We start from the raw sequence: 18,915 nt of genomic DNA, 5'->3' as shown, positions 1-18,915 counted from the left end.
TTTTTGTTGCTAGTCCAAGTATCTGTGTGAATGGTCTAGAACCTGCTGTGCTTCAAGGTGAAATCCTAAGTTTGCTTCGTTTGGGAGATGATTGTAGGCTTTCCTTGGTCTGTTTGAGCTTTCTATTACCAACCAATGTTGTTATCCCTAGTCAACCCCCTTTGAGCCCTTAGACTTTCTCATTTGGTAACCATGCTACAAGCCTTTACACGTTTTGTCGTAATCCTCTCTTGGAACCCGGACCTTCCTTAACGCTCTTATGAAATAAGTGACATAAGGGATAAGTTTGGGGGGAGAGTTGAGGAATTTGAAAGTGATATCAAGGCACCAAAAAGGGAAAGAAATGATCTCTATGAAAAGAGAATGCAAGAAAAGAAAAAGAACAAAAAGAAAATGCCAAAAAGAGAACAAAAATGAGGGTTAATGAAATCAAAAAGATGCAACTATATCTAGTATGAGCATCAAGGGAGAAAAAGAATGAAATAAACAAGAAAGACTGATGTCAAGTCTCTCTAACCCCCAAGAAAAAGAAAATGCCTCTAAGAGTTGGTAAATGTGAGCCGAAATGAAAATGTGGAGTGCTTAAGGAAGGGTTTAACCACTTGCCCATATGGTATCCTACCCAATCCAAAAGCCTTCATTACAACCCAAAAGAAGTCCTACTTGATTTTGAACCAAGTAAGCTTACATTAGTGGTGAGCTACATGAGGGGCAAGCCTATGGTACTTGAAGTCTTACTTGTGACATTCTCCTGTAAGCGAAGAGTGAACCTTTGATTGATCTAAATATTGATTGCTAACTCTTGAAGTGAGCTTGGAAAATGGAAGGTAGATGAGGAAGAGTTTGGAGTCCATCGTGATCTACATGATAGAACAAGAGTTCTTGATGAGGAAAGTCAATTCTTGAAGCTCAAATGTCACATTAGAACTATATGTGCATAATATGTGATTTGACACCTTGTTGAAAATGCATGAGTATTGTGGGTAATTGTTGCTCCCAATTGAGTATGAATGGCTTAACATTGACTCTCTGAAATGACATTTTACTCTGAGAAGGTGGGAACTAATTTATTTGCTTGAGGACAAGCAAAGACTTAAGTTTGGGGGAGTTGATAAGTGTGGATCTTAACCAATTATTAGTACCTTCTTGCTTTAGTTTTAGTTCGAAAGTGTTGATTTTTATTCCTAAAACTAATCAAAATTGTGCAAATTACAGGAATGTTGGAGAAGTGGACCTTAATGAAGAAATCTAACTCAAAAAGGGGTGTTTCGGCTCATGAGGAAAGAAGGAGTGCAGCAGGCCAAAAGTGCGATCCGCAGAAGTAATTCTCTTATCGCAGAAGAAAGCGCAGATCGCGCAATTATCTCTGCGGCCACAGCTCTGCTGTTGAAGCTCAGATAATGATTGAAGAAAATTGTGGAGCACACACAATTTGAGCGGCTGCAAAACATGATCGCACTGACAAGAATTCAAAAAGTTCAAAAAGTGTGCAAAATGACCAAGAGTGAAGCGTTGCCAAAATTGCAGCCGCATAAGGAAAAGTGCGATCGCAGAAACTGAAGTGTAGCCGCAGACTAAATTGTGCGACTGCGGAATTCCTCAACCTGCATAATCAAGTATAGTGCGGACCACACATGGAATTGTGCGGCCGCAGAACCTCCCGAAGGGCATTTTTGTCAGCAAATTCTGAGCCACTATAAATAGATGGGAAACACTTTTTTATGGCATGTTATATAGTTTTTTGAGCTGTAGCCATTATAGTTTACTATTTTTTATAATTTGTGACCAATTTGGGTTGAAAACACATTAGTTTATCACTTTAATCTTGTATTATGGATTTAATTAGCGTTTCTTCTTTATTTTCTTCCATTTCTATTATAAGTAGCTAGATTTTTCTAGGGTTGTGACCCAACCCTAGTGTTTAATCCTTATGGGTAATTAACCTAATGCTTGTTTATGATTGGGTATTTGTTATTTAGCCTTGTTCATGCATTATTTCTAGAATTATTGATTGCAAACATTAATTCATGCTTTTTGACTTGGTTCTTACTTGAGAAAGAGGGGCTAGCCTAATTAAAAGGTTTGAACTAGAGATAGGGAAAACCCGACTTGAGATCATATCAATTATTTGACTTGATACTCAATTGGGCCTGAGAAAGCCAATTCGAACAAAACCACTCTATGACCGAGAGGTATTGTGTGGGTAATTTAGAGTTGAGAGCTATAATATACCCCGATCACTAAAACAAGTGTTAATGTGATTTACCCATTAGGATAACACCTAGGTGAAGGTTACATCCCTAGGCCTTTTACCCATTTGAAAAACAACAAAAATAATTAGTCATTTTCTAGTCTCTTTTATCTAGTTAATCATTGCCAGTATTAATTGTAGAAGTAAATTACAAAACCCCCTTTGTTTGGAAGTGTAATTGAGCTATTTCATCTATGCTCATCCAGTGTACACCCTAATACCCATATTTAACTCCCTGAAAAAATTGACCCCGACCCATTGTTGGACCGTTTCCACCCATTGTTGAGTGTGGATTGGGCGTGGATCAACTCTCCTTGGGAAATTCTGAATATGTCCGCCTTTCGGGCCTAGACCTTCCTAGGCCGACATGTACCTTTATGAAAGAATTTGCGAGCATCTCAAAGGAATCTATTGAGTGTTCGGGTAAGAGTGAGTACCATGTCAAGGCCCCCTTCGTGAGGGTTTCTCCGAACTTCTTCAGCAGGACTGACTCAATCTCATGTTGAGCCAAGTCATTTTCTTTCACCGTCGTTGTATATGTGGTGATGTGATCCTGAGATACTGAATTCCCATCATACTTTGGTACGTCTGGCATTTTGAACCGCTTCAAAATCAACTCTAGTGTTGCGCTTGGTTGAATAGCAACTAGGTGTACTTCTTTGAGTATGTACGGGCCCTTCAGCACTGGTGGTGCGCCCGGAATTTGGTCCATTAGAGCGTGGAATTCTTTTGCATTTTGGTCCATCCGCTCGTTCATTTCCCTCATGAACCGCATGAGCTCGATTTTGAAGGGATCATTGTTGTTGTCATTACCGGATCCGCTGCCGATCCCCCCGACTCCGTCGAAGCCGACCTCACCCTTCAGGGTGTTATTATCAACCCTTTGTGCTGTTTTATTTGGGGGAGCACTGAGAAGAACAAGACCTCTTCATTCGCATTGTTGAAGCACCTGATAACGCTTTCCTTAGTTTTTTCATGGCCTGGTCTTGCTGTGAGAGATAGCGCATGATGGCCTTTTGTTGTTCTCTCTAGATCCTCACCGTTTTTGCATCGTGCTCGTCCTCAGCATCATCAGGAGTCGCCTCCCGTACATGTCATGGATATCGCCCGCTATGGACCGGCGTTGCTACGTCCTCCTCGTTGCGGGTGTCACTGATCGAATCCTCGTGTTGAGGCACATTTTCTTTTGCCTCAATGTTGTGTGCGATGTTGACATTGTTACGCAATTTTTTATGATTTTTGCTAAAAACCAAAGAATCAAATAGGTAAGTAATAGATGCAAGGATCAACTCAATTACACAGCTGTCTAAGCCCCACAGTGGGCGCCAAACTATTTACCCGTAAAACGGTACAGTTGAATTTGTTATGTGGTTTATAGACAAGCGAACTGATTTGATCCCAAAAATGATAAGAACAATATTTCGCAAAAAGTAAAGTGTTATTTATCTTGAGAATGATGTGTAGCATAAGTTTTTATAACGACTCGGTCGGTCGTTTCGAGAGTTATAGCCCCGTTCCCTCATTTTCTGCTTCTTTTTGTGTTCTTCGGCTGTATTTTGACTTACCGGGTTAGTTGGTTCGGGTCCGATGTGGTTTTGGAGTGAATTGAGACACTTAGTCTCTTGTGAGAAGGTTTAAGTTTGGAAGTTGACTGGATGTTGACTTATGTGTAAACGACCTCGAATTTAAATTTTGATGGTTCTGTTAGCTCCGGTAGGTGATTTTGGACTTAGGAGCACGTCCGTAATGTGATTTGGAGGTCCGTAGTAGAATTAGGCTTGAATTGGCGAAAGCTGGAATTTTGGCGATTTTGGCCGGCAATGAAAATTTTGATATCAGGGTCAGATTGGATTTCCGGAAGTTGGAGTAGGTTCATGGTGTCATTTCTGACTTGTGTGCAAAATTTGAGGTCATTCGGACGTGGTTTGGTAGGTTTCGGCATCGTTTGTGGAATTCGGAAGTTTAGAGGTTCTTAGGCTTGAATCTGAGTGTAATTTGGCGTTTCAATATTGTTCGAGGCGATTTGATGATTTTACTAAGTTCGTATGATGTTGTGGGATATGTTGGTATGGTTGGTTGAGGTCCCGAGGGCCTCGGGTTGATTTCGGGTGATTAACGGAACAAGTTTGGAAATAGGAAGATTGCTGAAGTTGAACTCAGCTGTCATAATCGCACCTGCGGATGTCTCATCGCAGGTGCGAGCCCGCAGAAGCGAGCAAGAGATCGCAGATGCGTGATTGGTGGAGCTGGGCAGAAGGCTCATGTGTGATGAAGTTCCCGCACTTTACTGTAAATGAGTTGTAAATCATGCTAGATACCATGTTAAGGCTTTACACTGATACTGTTGGGACCCCTAGTGGTCGTTTCTTACTGTCATCTCACTGATTTCATTGATATTTTGTACTCAGTCATATTCATGCATTTCATATCATATCTCAGTCTCAGTTATTATTTATTGGCACATCATATCATTGTTCCGGGCTAGTTATCATGGCATTGTGAGCCCCTAGGTGAACTGGAGAGTGATGAATGAGCGAGGCTGAGAGCCTGATTATGAGTGACAGTCGCCGTAGCGGTTATATTGTTTTGTGATAGTACTTGGGCTGAAGGAGCCCCTCCGGAGTCTGTACACACCCCCAGTGAGCGCAGTTGATATTATGATTTGGAGATGGATCTTCTCCATGAGGCTCGATTGGCCTATGTCCTCGGTACTGGAGACTGATGGTCAGTGATGTATATATTCCGGAGTGGATCTTCTCTGGGCCATGTGAGCCATATACAGTACCGAGTGGTTGTGAGGTTATTATTATTAACTGGAGAAGGATCTTCTCCATAGGGATGGATTGGCCTTCCTCAGTACTGAATGACTGCTGTCATATATGTATATAATCTGGGATGGATCTTCCCTAGCCGTATGAGCCATATACAGTACTGAGTGGACGAGCATTTGAGAGTGTGAGCACATGAGATATTCAGTATGGTGCATCACATACAGCATGTGCATTGGCATGTAGATGGAGCAGAGTTTTATTCTTTACCTTGTTCGTGTCTACTCTATTTTACTAATAGAATATAAGGATCCGCCAAACTCTATAGAGAACCAGGTTCTCTACCAGGTTCAACGGTACACACACAGCAGTAAATAAATGGCAAGAGGAATTTTACGTGGAAAATTCCCAGCTCAACGGGATTAAAAACCACGACCTACCCATGTAGGATTTCAACTTCAATACTAAACAACTTTTAGATTACAACCTAGGAATTAACCTCTTAATACCTCACTAACTTGTAATACTCTATTACAAGCCACTTTGTAATAACTCTATTACAAAGACTTTACAACATGACTAACTCTAGCCAAGACTCAAACACACCGGTTTAAGGTTTACAAAGGGGTTCCTATAGAATGCTTCTAAACAAGCTAGATAGGAACTACAATTGAACAACTATTACAAAGTTACAACTCAACTAAGTACATATAGTAACTCAATGTGGGAACTGGTCCGTAGTTGCTTTGTTCTTTGTTCTTGAAGCACTTGAAACTTTCTTGCTGGATAGTCACGTTAATGAGCTTCTGAAAAGTTCAAGTGAATGTTTTTTACCTCCCTTGATTGTATATATACATGTGTGACATCACTTACAATGATGTAAGCAAGGTAGGTAAAAAGTCTTCTCTGGAAAGTTGACTGCAGCACTGTTCCTGCACTGTAGCGTGTGCAGGCAGCTTTCCAGCTGGAGAGTTGACTTCGTACAGTCTCCTCGGGAACTGGCAGGGACCTATTCCCTCAACTATTCCTTCCACTCTGAAGAGTTGAATCATAACGCAAGCTGGATCCTAAATTGGAACTTGTGATCTTAAGGTCTTGTAAATGTGTAACAGGTTCCTTATCTGGTTCTTGGATAGTAAGTTTGTTAGAACATCAAAACATAAAGTAAAGTACTTATGAACAAAGTACTTGTAACCTATCAACTGTTTCATCTGCATATTAAATTGAAAGCATGCCTACGTTTCTACACATTCATTTCTATTATTTCTGTTGTGATTGAGTTCGTCGCTACCTTTCAGTCCATAGTTTGGACTCGTTACTTACTAAGTTGGTGTACTCACGTTACCCCCTGCACTTTGTGTGCAGATTCAGGCACTTTTGGTCCCAGTGGCAGTCGCTGATCGAGGCTTCAGGCTTTAGGAGACTATCGAGGTATCTGCACGGCGTTTGCAGGTCTTGACCCTCCTTCTTTATCTCCAGATGTATTTCAGTTTGTTCCTTTAAACATTATAATATACCATGTCCTCCTCTAGACGCTCATGCACTCAGTGACACCCCGGTTTTGGGCAGTTGTATCGTAATTTGGATTTCATTGTGTTTTCAAATGTTACTTAATGATTTATTGCTTCCGTATTTATTGTTTAAGAATATTTTTGCGGTATTGGATTATTGAGTTGAGGCTGGCCTAGTTCCACGATAGGCGCCATCACGACGTGTCGAGTTTTGGGTCGTGATAGTTTTGCCAGAGATTTCGTGTGTTACAATGGTTGTTGAAGTCACTATTTATAGCTATATCTAGGGAACAAGGTCCTAGGATCAAGCCCCTCTTATATGTCAATAATGGGGGCTATTGATGGATATGTAACGACAGGTCATGAATGCCAAAATTCTCTGCAATGGCTGTGTATTTAATATTGCTTCACTAAATGTCATCTGGTGACAAATATTCGTTTGTTCCCGTTGGCTATGTTCCCTCCGGGATCTACCCAGTGCCAACTGAATTTGTTATCCTCGGTCTTGGTTTTCACTCGCTTCATTTTCTGCCTGCCTCCGATTCCACGTGTCACGCTATCATTCGAGCATTTAATATAAACCGATTTTACCCTATACAGTCTTAGCAAGAATTTCTGTTGTTTAATGTATCTATATTTTAAGTGCATTTTACGCTCAGTTGATAGTTTCACAGGACAAGTCTCAATATGATGTTTAAGTCAATATTAAGAGTAAAAGTTAATAGGTCACGATAAGTAACTAAAAGATATTTGAGGGACTTACATGAAATACTCCCTACTATACATTCATATACTCAAGTATGTATGAAGAAAGAGGGATGCGATAGATAGACGGTTAGCATAAAGAAAATGTTAAAACTCTCGTGATGAATTTTTAAAAGAGTCATATGGATACAGAAAATTAGTATACCGAGCTCAACTAATGTAAAAGTATAGTTGATTGATTGACCGATAAATATATAGTTCAAATTAAATGTTTGACATTTGGAAAGTGCTCTAAACACTAATTGCCATATTTGAACCTAACACCATAGTGAAAAAAAAGGCAGCACAAACTTGTCAAAAACAATGATTTTTGGTGTCTCCATTAGTAACTTCATTGCCTCATGCATCACTAAGTCAAAATTTCCATGCATTAACAAAAGATATTTGAGGGATTTTGTCCAAATGATTTTTTAGATATCTATTGTACATGGCAAACATTTAAAAGCTTTGGTGCCCACTGAGAAATCTTCTTCAAACTATAGCATGATCATCCCCCCCCCCCCCCCCCCCTCCACTTCTATTGGTGTTTCTTTGTGAAGTCACTAATATAGCTTTTTTTGTTTTAGTGGTGGAGCTAAGTAAAATAGTGTACTTCCCCCTTTCACCTACGTCCAGCCTCTTTGAAAAATCAAGAGTTATTTCATTAAGTTTATTGTCTTATGTAAAGAGGTACGGCTTAAACATGAAGATTGTACTGATATCAAACAACACAAATACAATGTCTAATTCCTGGTGTAAAATGTTTTGGTCCAGTTCACTAAGTTCAACTTCATCTTGTTGGGGTAACTATACTAGTAAATAAACACTCTTATAACATAGTATGATAATATTTATTCTAAGTTAAACTTGCACGATTTTTTTAAAAAAAAGCTTACACTATTATTGAAACATAGATATATCTTATATAGAACATCTTTCATGTGGGCCTTTATTCGAACATCTATTATAATTGCACCAAATAGTAACTTGTAGCACAACAAAGTTTACCTTCAAACCTTATGTCTTAATTTGAACTTTATTCAAATTTCGAACCCGAAGTAACACTCACTATTATAAAAAAATAATAATAAATAAATAAATAAATAAATAAATAAAAAGAGGAGTTATTTTGGTGGTTTTAATACTGTGGGTTTTTAATAGCCCGCAATACCATATTTGACATTTGTTAAACGGCGGTTCAACTTTTGGTAGAGTCCAACTTCAGACCCAAAAGTCTAGAATTTGAAAACTATAGGCCCGCAATTTTAACTTTAAAGTTGCTTGTCTGCACTTAATTTCAAGATGGCTAAACTTTAAAAACTTTGTAAATTTCAACGCACTATGACCGAACATCTAACAAATTTCTCCCTTAACTAACTAAAAATTGCACAAGCCGTCTTATTTGGTCGCCCTCATTTAACATATACGCATTTTTTTTAAAAGTTTTAACTTGTACCCACTTCTTTAATAACTTCAGCCCCATTTCTCCTCCTCCTTCGTTTTCTTCTTCTTCTTCTTCTTTCTTCTGCTGCTGTTGGTGCTGGTATGAAACTTCAGTTCATGGGATGATTGCCATAAGTATGTTTATCAGATTATTTAAAAACAAATTATAAATAATTATGTAAGTTAGTAGATAATAATTTATATTTTCACGTACTGGAAGTTTAAGGTCACACTTTAGTGATTCTTTTCATGATAATTTTGTTCTTTTCACGTTTATTGTTTCCAAAATTTATGATTTAGATACGGTTGACAATCTGATTATGTTAGAAAGCTTTTTCAAAAACTTCAGCTTATATAGTGCTGAAGTTTTTACAAATGAACTAAATAACTTCAGCATCTTCTGCTGAAGTTTTTGAAAAAGCTTAATGACAAAACTAATGAATCCAGGACAAAAAAAAAACTTCAGCTTATTTAGTTCAATTACAAACAAAAACTTCAGCAAATACAGAACAAAACTTCGGCTACTATGCTTAAGTTCAGCAATTACAAATAAAAACTTCAGCAAATAGAGAATAAAACTTCAGCTACTATGCTTAAGTTCAGCAATTACAAACAAAAACTTCAGCACACTTGCTACTTCGGGCCCGTCTACTAGAATGCTGAAGTTTTGCGTGATTGCCTTTGCTACTTCAGCCCCGTATGCTGAAGTTACGCGAAAAAGCGGGTACGCTTGCAATTTTTTTTGCAAAGCAGGCACAAGTTAAAACGTGACCCAAACGGATATAGATGCAAATTCCCCCTTAACTAAGTAACACATGACTTAGCATCAAAATTCATCGGCTATCTAGAGATTCAATGTGCGCAACCCATATAATTTGAGTATTTATGGCACTAAAAAAAACTTTTTTGTGTTTCTAAACTACAGGCAGATACAATAAATTGATCGCTAGAGAGACAAAGGCAATCAATAAAACCGTTCCATGAATTTCATTAATGGATTGCTCACGGATCTCATAATTACATATAGTATAAACTGTAAATTTCCTCAATAATGTGGAGCAAATGGGGTGGTACAAATTATGGGACGTAATCATTGAGGAGAAATATGGCTAAATAATTTCTAGAATGTGACTTCTCCATGATAGAGAAATCCATCTTCTTTCATGTTGGCAAATTGGATATATAACATATACTGTCGTCATTTTCTCTCGTTTATAAAGATAGCTGTCAACTGCCAATTCATGCATATAACTTCCACAGGGTTTAAACTTTAAACAATAAAATTTGGCACAACACCCTTAATTTTATACCTTCTCAATAAATGTATGACATTTTACTTCGTACCTTTGTGGGACTAGTTTGGTAGGGTTTTTGTCTAAGATAGTTAGTGGCAATGTTGTATCTTACTATTTCGCTTTTCAGTGCAGGGCCTATTTACTAGCTATCGCTTTTGCTTTGCATCTTTCTTCTGGATTTCATGTTGTCCCTATTTTTCCTATGATTTCTGTGGTGATACTAATATTGTCTCCTTTTGTCTTTTTGTTTTCTTGAGCCGAGGGTCTTTCGGAAACAGTGTCTCTATTCCTTCGGGGTAGGGGTAAGGTCTGCGTACACACTACCCTCCCCCAAACCTCACTAGTGAGATTTTACTGGGTTGTTGTTATTGTTGTTGTTAATAAATATGACATGTCTTTATATAGATTATTATTAGTTAATTATCTATAATTAATACATACTTTCAGTTTATTATTATTATTAATTAATGCCCGATAAAGGCCAGTTTAGTTCGGGTGAACAAAAGCCACATATTAGAAGCAGAACCATGAAAACTAAAGTTCAAAGCAGATAATGAGTGCACCTTTGATTGCATCTAGAGACACTTCTGCCCTACCAGACGTCCCCATTAATTGAAAAAATTAACATGACGACTTTCTTTCTCAATTTTGTTTAATCTGATATCTCTTTCCCTCCTCACAAAAGAAAAGCAAAAAAAAAAAAAATATATATATATATATATATATAATAATAATAATAATAATAATAAATAACCGCAGTGACAAACATATCTTATAACCTCTTTTTTGTTTCTTTCATTTTGTTGACGCATGATAATACTATTTATACTAACTATCGATAGAATGAACAGCAAATCAGCTCTAAATATGGGGCTAAATCTCTTTTTTTTTTTTTTTTGTAATTAAGGACAAAAAGTAGATAAAATCCAAACAAGAAGAAGATGGTGTTCATAATTATCTAGCTTTTGAATTTGAGTGCTGGGTATTGTGTCGTTACTTCAGTATAGAGGACTGAGGAGTACAGTTTCATATAATTATGCATAGCATGCAAATTTTGGGAAGTGCAAAAAGAACGTTTTGCCATTCTTTATTATTAGGGCGAAAAGAAATCGATCAAATAATATAGGCGTTTAAGTTCTATATACTGATAGCATAAAACTATTAAATATAAACGATTAAGTCATCCATAAAGCAATTATATGTAAATGTTATACTAGTAATAAATGATAAAAATACTCCATTCGTTTCAATTTAATTGACACATTTCGATTATCGAGAGTTAAACTGTGTGAAGTTTGACCAACAATTTTTTTTATCATATTGACATAAGAAAAATTGTAACTTATAGTACTATTCGTATAGTTTTTAGATATCTATTCCCTCCGTTTATTTTTACTTGTCCGCTATTTTAAAAATAGATTTTCACTTTTACTTGTCCACTTTTACATATCAAAAGAAAAATAATTTGTTTTTCCTGGTTTGCCCTTAGCATTGATTACTTATTCCAAATTATTTTTCAAATCCATTAAGACAATACACCAATTAATATGGGTATCATAGTAAATTATACACTGTATTTATTATTTCTTAAGGGGCGTGCAAAGTCAATAGTGGACAAGTAAAGGTGAACGGAGGGAATAAATTTTAATTTTAAAATACTAGGTTAAACGAATCCGTGTTAGCTTCAAAGTTTAGTAAAATTGACCCTCGATAAACGAAATGTATCATTTAAATTGAAACACATAGAGTAGTAACTAATCTCCAATCATCATTATATTAATACTATAAGAATCGTTATACTGTCATTTAGCAACATCTAATGGTAGGTACCATTCACTTGATGCATATATGAACTAAATGTACCCCTCATTATTAATACAAATTGTATAGTCGTGGTGAGACACCAGAAAATGGATACTCTTTCAGTCCTTCTAAGAGTCAAGAAATTTCAATGCATTTGTTAACCAACCTAATTAAAGTACCTTAGTGAATTAAGTAACTATTGTATGGAAAAAGACACAAATTTAAAGTTTATACGCCAAAATATTTAATTAATATTCTAGTGTAACAGAAATGGGTGCTAGTGATCCTATTTCTGAAATTTTAGCACTCCTTAAGGAAAAACTTCAAATCCTTTGGGTCATTTGCCATGAAGATCGACTAGTTATGCATTTATTAGTAATAATATAAGAGTTATAATGCAATATAAAGTAATGATTGTAATACAAAAATTAGTAATAAACTTTTTTTTAGCATAAGGTGGATCAAAAGGAGGCATTGGAGACAAATGAAGAAGGAGAGGGAGCTATAATCTACTACTAAACATGGCAGGTTAGGAATTGAAAATAGTTTAGAAGCATAATTTTAAATAAATTTTGCCATAGATCATGTACAGAAGGAAATAAAGTATAGACTAGAAATAATATAGGGTGCAAAAAGAGCTCGCAGATATCAAATTTTAATTCAGAGACTATGTAATTAGTTTCAGTTGAGGCCTAGATGACTATTAACACCCTTCCTAGAAAGTGATTGGAGTCCTAGGTGCTCTTTAGGTATATCAATTTTGTTTGTTAATGATAATATTTCACATTTATTATAATAAAAAAGGAACTCATAATATAAAATTTATAATGCACAAACTATTTTTTGATGAACGTGTGGTTTGGTATTACAAATTAAAGGACCAGCTGTAATTAGGATGTGTACGGAGATGGCTTCATAAATCTAGTACAATCCAAATTGTGGTCCTGTCAATATAACCAAATTATAGACAGGTTACCTTTTCAGTATACTTCTTGGATTTGGGCTGAAAAGAAGCATATACCTAAACATTTTCAGAAACTACTATTGTTTAGCGGGAGTTTTATAGTTTTATTTATAAAAATTAAATTAATTATCCTTACTTACCCATAAATTTCTCTACCCACCAAACTAATTATCTTTCCTGCCATTGCAACTTTTGTGCGTAATATTATTAGTGAAAGGAGAAAGGGGAATCGTGATTGTGACTATGCTTTCAAAAAATTATACGCAAAGTCATAAGAGGCTATTGTTAAACCGTGAGATTAAATTGTACCCATAATTTATTCTTGATACATTACATAAGGAGAAGGGAAGCGAGAACCTGAGAAACCCAACAAGAGGTGAAATCGTAGGCTGCCGATAAAAGTTAAGTATAAGAGAGAAATAATTATTATTTCTATCATCTACTTTTAATACAATAAATAACATCTCCATGGAATTCCATCTAATGCCTCTTTAAGAAGAAGAAAAATTATAAAAAAATGAGAACTTTATTAAAATATTTAAAAAGGATTAAAAATTAACCCTTATAACATCATATTGTATAGTATAATAACATATTATTGTAGTAAACTATATACTAGTAAATTATCTATTATATACAAAAATAGCATACAATATATGAAAATGATATTTTATGTTCTTCATTCAACATTATACTATTACATTAAAATAGTATATTATTATGGTATATTGTATACTACTACAGCATACTGTTGTAGTATATTATACATTTTTATAATATACCGTTACAATATATTATATACTATAATAGTATACAGTTGCATTTTATGGTATATTGTATACTACTACAGCATACTGTTGTAGTATATTATACATTTTTATAATATACCGTTACAATATATTATATACTATAATAGTATACAGTTGCATTATAGTTATATACTCCTACATTATATTGTATACCGTAATGGTATACTGTTAGGTAACTATGCTCTTCTTCGATTATTATAGTATACCGTTGTAGTATATTGTATACTATAATAGTATATTGTTGCAATATAGCTATATACTCCTACAACATATTGTATACCGTAGCAGTATACTATTAGGTAACTGTGTTCTTTTTCGATTTTCAGCTGAAATATTCGATCTCAATCACCTCAAATCAACTTCAAATGCGATCAAATTTCAGTATGAACTTCCAGAAGGTACTATAAGCAATATTTAATAACACCTACTTTGAATCAAATAAGAAATCTTCAAAAACAAAAATTGAGCTTCAATCCAACAATGGTGGATATTCAAACACACATAAAAATTTAAATTTGGGAAGCTTAATCGAAGGTACTATAAGTAATATTTTATAGCACCTACATCGAGTCAAACAATAAATCTTCAAAATAATATTTCAAAATTAGAAGCTTCAAGCTCAACAATGGTGGGTCTTCATACACACACAAAAATCATAAGGAAATGAGGTAGAGCAATAGCTTGCGTTGACCCTCTAAATGATGATCGATCTAGCGTAGAAGAAGTAGATCCATTCAAGTCCACTACCAGGTAATATTGCAAAAATGAAGCCGAATGGCTTTAACATTCTGTACTTCAAATAAGAAGATGGGTGGGTCGGGTAAATAGTTTGGGCTGCATAGATAGGAAAAGTAAATAGTTTAGACTTACCACTAGGAGTGGCAAACGGGCGGGTCGGGTCGGATGTGGTTCGGATCGAAAACGGGTAATAAAAAAACGGATAATATGAGTTACCATATTATCCATGACTTGTTATATATTGATTACTTTTGGGAGAATTCTTAGTCTCCTAACTTGAGGAACCCCCAATTTGAGGCTTTACAAATGTAAAAGTTAGACCCATTGGTTATCCGTTTTCTAAATAGATAATATGGTTCTTATCCATATTTGACCCATTTTTAAAAAGTTCATTATCCAACCCATTTTTTAGTGGATAATATGGGTGGTTAACTGTTTTCTTTGAATTATTTTGCCACCACTAGCTACCACATACATAATTACTTCACATAGCTACTATTCAGTTGTTACGGTACTTATTCGCTGTATTCACGCTGTTGTATTCATGAATACAGTAGCAAAAAGCGCCTAAAAATCAGGGTGTCCAGTTGTACGCGTATATATTTACATGTATTCGCGCCATGTATTCATGAATACAGCAGCAAAAAACGCCTAAAATTAGGTTAGTCCAGCTATACACACATGTATTTGCTTTACTGTATTCGTGAATACAACAGTAAAAAGCGTCTAAAATTAGGGCAGTCCAGTTATACGCGTATATATGCACGTGTATTCGTGCCATGTATTCTAATATAACAACAAAAAGTACCTAAAATCAGGGCAGTGCAGCTGTACGCGCATGTATTCACATGTATTCGTGCTACTGTATTCATGAATACAACAGTAAAAAGCGCCTAAAATTAGGGCAGTCTAGCTGTACGCGCATGTACTCACATGTATTCGCGCCATGTGTTCATGAATATAGTAACGACAATCACCTTAAAAATATTTATGTCCAGCTGTCTAAGAGAGAGGAAAAACATAAATAGCGTATTTCATGCCTTATTTCATGCCTCAATGGACATATTACATATAATAGCCCGAAATATCTATTTTGTATATTATTTGTAAAATGATAGTCTATTTTGTATATTTGTTGTATAGTGACAATTTATTTTGTATGTTTTTTTGTATAGTGATAGTCTATTTAATATATATTTTGTATAGTGGCAGTCTATTTAGTATATTTTTGTATACTGACAGTCTATTTTGTATATATATAGTGACAGTCTATTGTATGTAAATTGTATAGTGAGAGTCTATCTTAGTATATTTTTGTATAATGACAGTCTATTGTATATAAATTGCATAAAATTTGTATTAGAGTGTATCGTGCATCTTGCAATGTATTCATAATGTATCATTAATGTATCTCGAGCGCTTTTGTGTATCCAAAGTGTATAGACTGTTCTACAGTGTATAAATTTTGTATATATAAAGAGTATCGTGCATTTTACTACGTAGTGATGTAGTGAAATGTATATATAAAATATTTTCTAGAATTTAATATTGTGTTAAAAATTACAATGATGATAGTAATTGACAATTTATATCTATTATATAGTATTTATTTAAATGTACATTTATGTTCTTTGTACGTAAAGGGGTATTTTATTTAAAGAGCAAGAACATATTACTGTGTATTAAATAAATAAATAAATCCATGAAATGAAAACCATAACAATAAATGGTCGTTCGGGTTGAATACGGCTTATGCCGAGATAAGTTATACTGGTATAAGTTATGCTGGAATTAGTTATGCTGAGATTATTTTTATCCATTATTTGGTATGTTGTATTAAATATGACAATTGCATAATTTGTAAGAAGAATGTATAAGTTATACCGATGCTAATTACCCTACTCTTTATTAGGTATAAGTTATCCCAGAGTTAATTTTAATCCTGGGATAACTTATACCTAGTTTGCTAACCAAATAAAGTATTAAGGTGGTATTAAATTTTTATACCAATACTATACCTTCTTATACCTCATACCAAACGACCCCTAAAGATATATCACTTTGAAGATGACCGACTGCTTTCATTTAGCCAATTGAGAGTCAACAACAACAATAAATTAAAAATAATTTACATAATCTTTTGATAGTCAAAAAAAAGTTAGGTATCTAAAATGACATGAAAATTTATTGTTTTCAAAGATTAAATACTTTTGATAGTCAGAAAAGTTTGTATTATTGATTTTTATTACAATTTTTTTTTCCAGGTGAATGATTTGTTTCCAAGAAAGAAGACAAGATTGACATAATATAATAGATGTCATTGTTAATGTGCCGTTTATTAACCATTTTCAACAAGACAAGATTGACATAATATAATAGATTAATAAATACTGGAATAGATTTTGAATTAGAATCCTTTTCGAAAGGAAAAAAAAACAGAAAATATGGTAAGATTGTTTCTATGACAGTCGACTTGGTAAATTTAATTTTAAGTAGTTAAATTTATCGTATCTCCTTTTTTATCACGACATAGTTAGTAGTTACCATTTTGGAAACATAATAGAGTAATATGAGGATTTATAGACAAAAAAAAATTATATGAGAATTTAACCTTTTTGTAAATAGTAAAAAGGGGAAAAAGGAATGCTGGCTAACATAATTTATTTGTTTTTTGGCTACAAGTTGTAATGTGCAATTGTGGGCTAGCGGTTGTTTATTGTTTTTGCCGAGCGGCTAACTTTGTCAATATCCCAATTAATTTCAGCCGATGGACTAATTTTATATTTTGGTTAGATTATAGCAAATATTGGATCCAAGTCTAACATTATCCGAAAGAAATAATTTTACAAGGGCTATCTTTCCATACTTTTAAAAATAGGGACAAATCTAAACAGAGGCCTACAAAAAGGGACATTTGCATAAATCAGCCATTGTTATTCGGATTTTGGCATGGTATAACAACATACCCATATAATTGGCAGAAAATAGCACTAATTATAGATATTGACATCAAATAGCCAATAAATGTATGTCACAATAATAATATGTATATCACAACTTTTTTTTCTTTGTCTATATTAACATGTATATTAAAGTTTTATTTTCATTTTTTGTATGTAAATAATGTTATTCTTTGTATATCTATAATATAAATTATATATATAGTTATTGATGGCTTTATATCAGTTTATATCATAATAAAAATATTATATTATTTGTACATCATAGTGTATAGCACATCAGACATGTGTATACCAAAATATATATCAGTTTATTTTTCTTCTTTGTGTATATCAAAAATTAATTTTCTTTGTATACCAAAATATTATATACTCCCATAATTTTATTTATTATTTTTATATTTTAGAACTTGCTTAAACATTCTATATCAAAAATTTATTTTCTTTTTTTTGATTAATAATTAATAATTATATCATTTGTATATCACAATGTATAACATAATAATAACGTGTATATCAAAAATATTTATTAAAATTTTATTTTCCTTCTTTGTATAACACATTTCAGATTGAAAACTCAAGTTCAAGACGACTCCACATGTGTATCCCCTATTGTAACCCATGTATATCTCTATGTACATCAGTGATATCTCATGTATATTATGTGTATCTATGTATATCCATAAAAATTTGTGTTATATATACGACGTACAATGTGATATACATGGTCGTCCATAAAAATATTATGTTGTATACACGATATACAAAATGATATACATAGATATCCTTAAAAATTTGTGTGTGATATACGCGGATGTGCACGATATATAATGTGATATACACATGTCGCAGTTGGATTTTTACGTCTGATTTTTTTACCTGAAACCAGTCTAAATCACTTCTAATCTTGCTCAAATTTTGTATATAGCCTCGTTTAGGTATATTCAACCAATTTCAATTACACTCACTTATTCAATCCAACAAAAAAAAAGGAAGAGAGAAGAAAAGCAAAGTTGAAATATACTCTCAGTTTTTGCTAATCTGGGAGAAATTCAAAAATAGCCAGATGTACAAGTGGTCATTCAAAAATAGCCACAGTTTTAAAAGTAATTAAAATTTAGCCACTTTTCATGTAAAGATAAATCTGAACGAAAACACTGTTCAAAATCCGGAAAATACTCCAACATAAGTATATTGGAACTCCAGCATATTATAATGGAGATCCAGCATAAGTATACTGGAACTCCAGCATAATATACTGGAGTTTCAGTATAATATACGGTCCAGTATAATATGCTGGAAGTTCACACACATGTGCTCCAATCTCCAGTATATTATGCTTGAAGTTCATACACAGGTGCATCGATCTCTAGTATATTATGCTGGACCGGTCCCTGTTACAGCAAAATAATGGCTATTTTTCAATGACTTTGCAACCGCTGGCTATTTTTGAATGACCAGTCCGAAAACTGGCTAGCCCATGATATTTTTACTGCTAATCTTGCTCAAATTTTGTATATAGCCTCGTTTAAGTACTTTCAACCAATTTCAATCACACCCACTCACTCAATCCAACCAAAAAAAAAAATGAAGAGAGAAGAAAAACAAAGTTGAAATATATTTTTTCTC

The sequence above is a fragment of the Nicotiana attenuata genome, unplaced genomic scaffold (genome assembly GCF_001879085.1).
Source record: "Nicotiana attenuata strain UT unplaced genomic scaffold, NIATTr2, whole genome shotgun sequence".
Lineage (NCBI taxonomy): Eukaryota > Viridiplantae > Streptophyta > Magnoliopsida > Solanales > Solanaceae > Nicotiana > Nicotiana attenuata.
The sequence above is the reverse complement of the archived record's forward strand: the minus strand, read 5'-3'. Positions refer to the sequence as shown.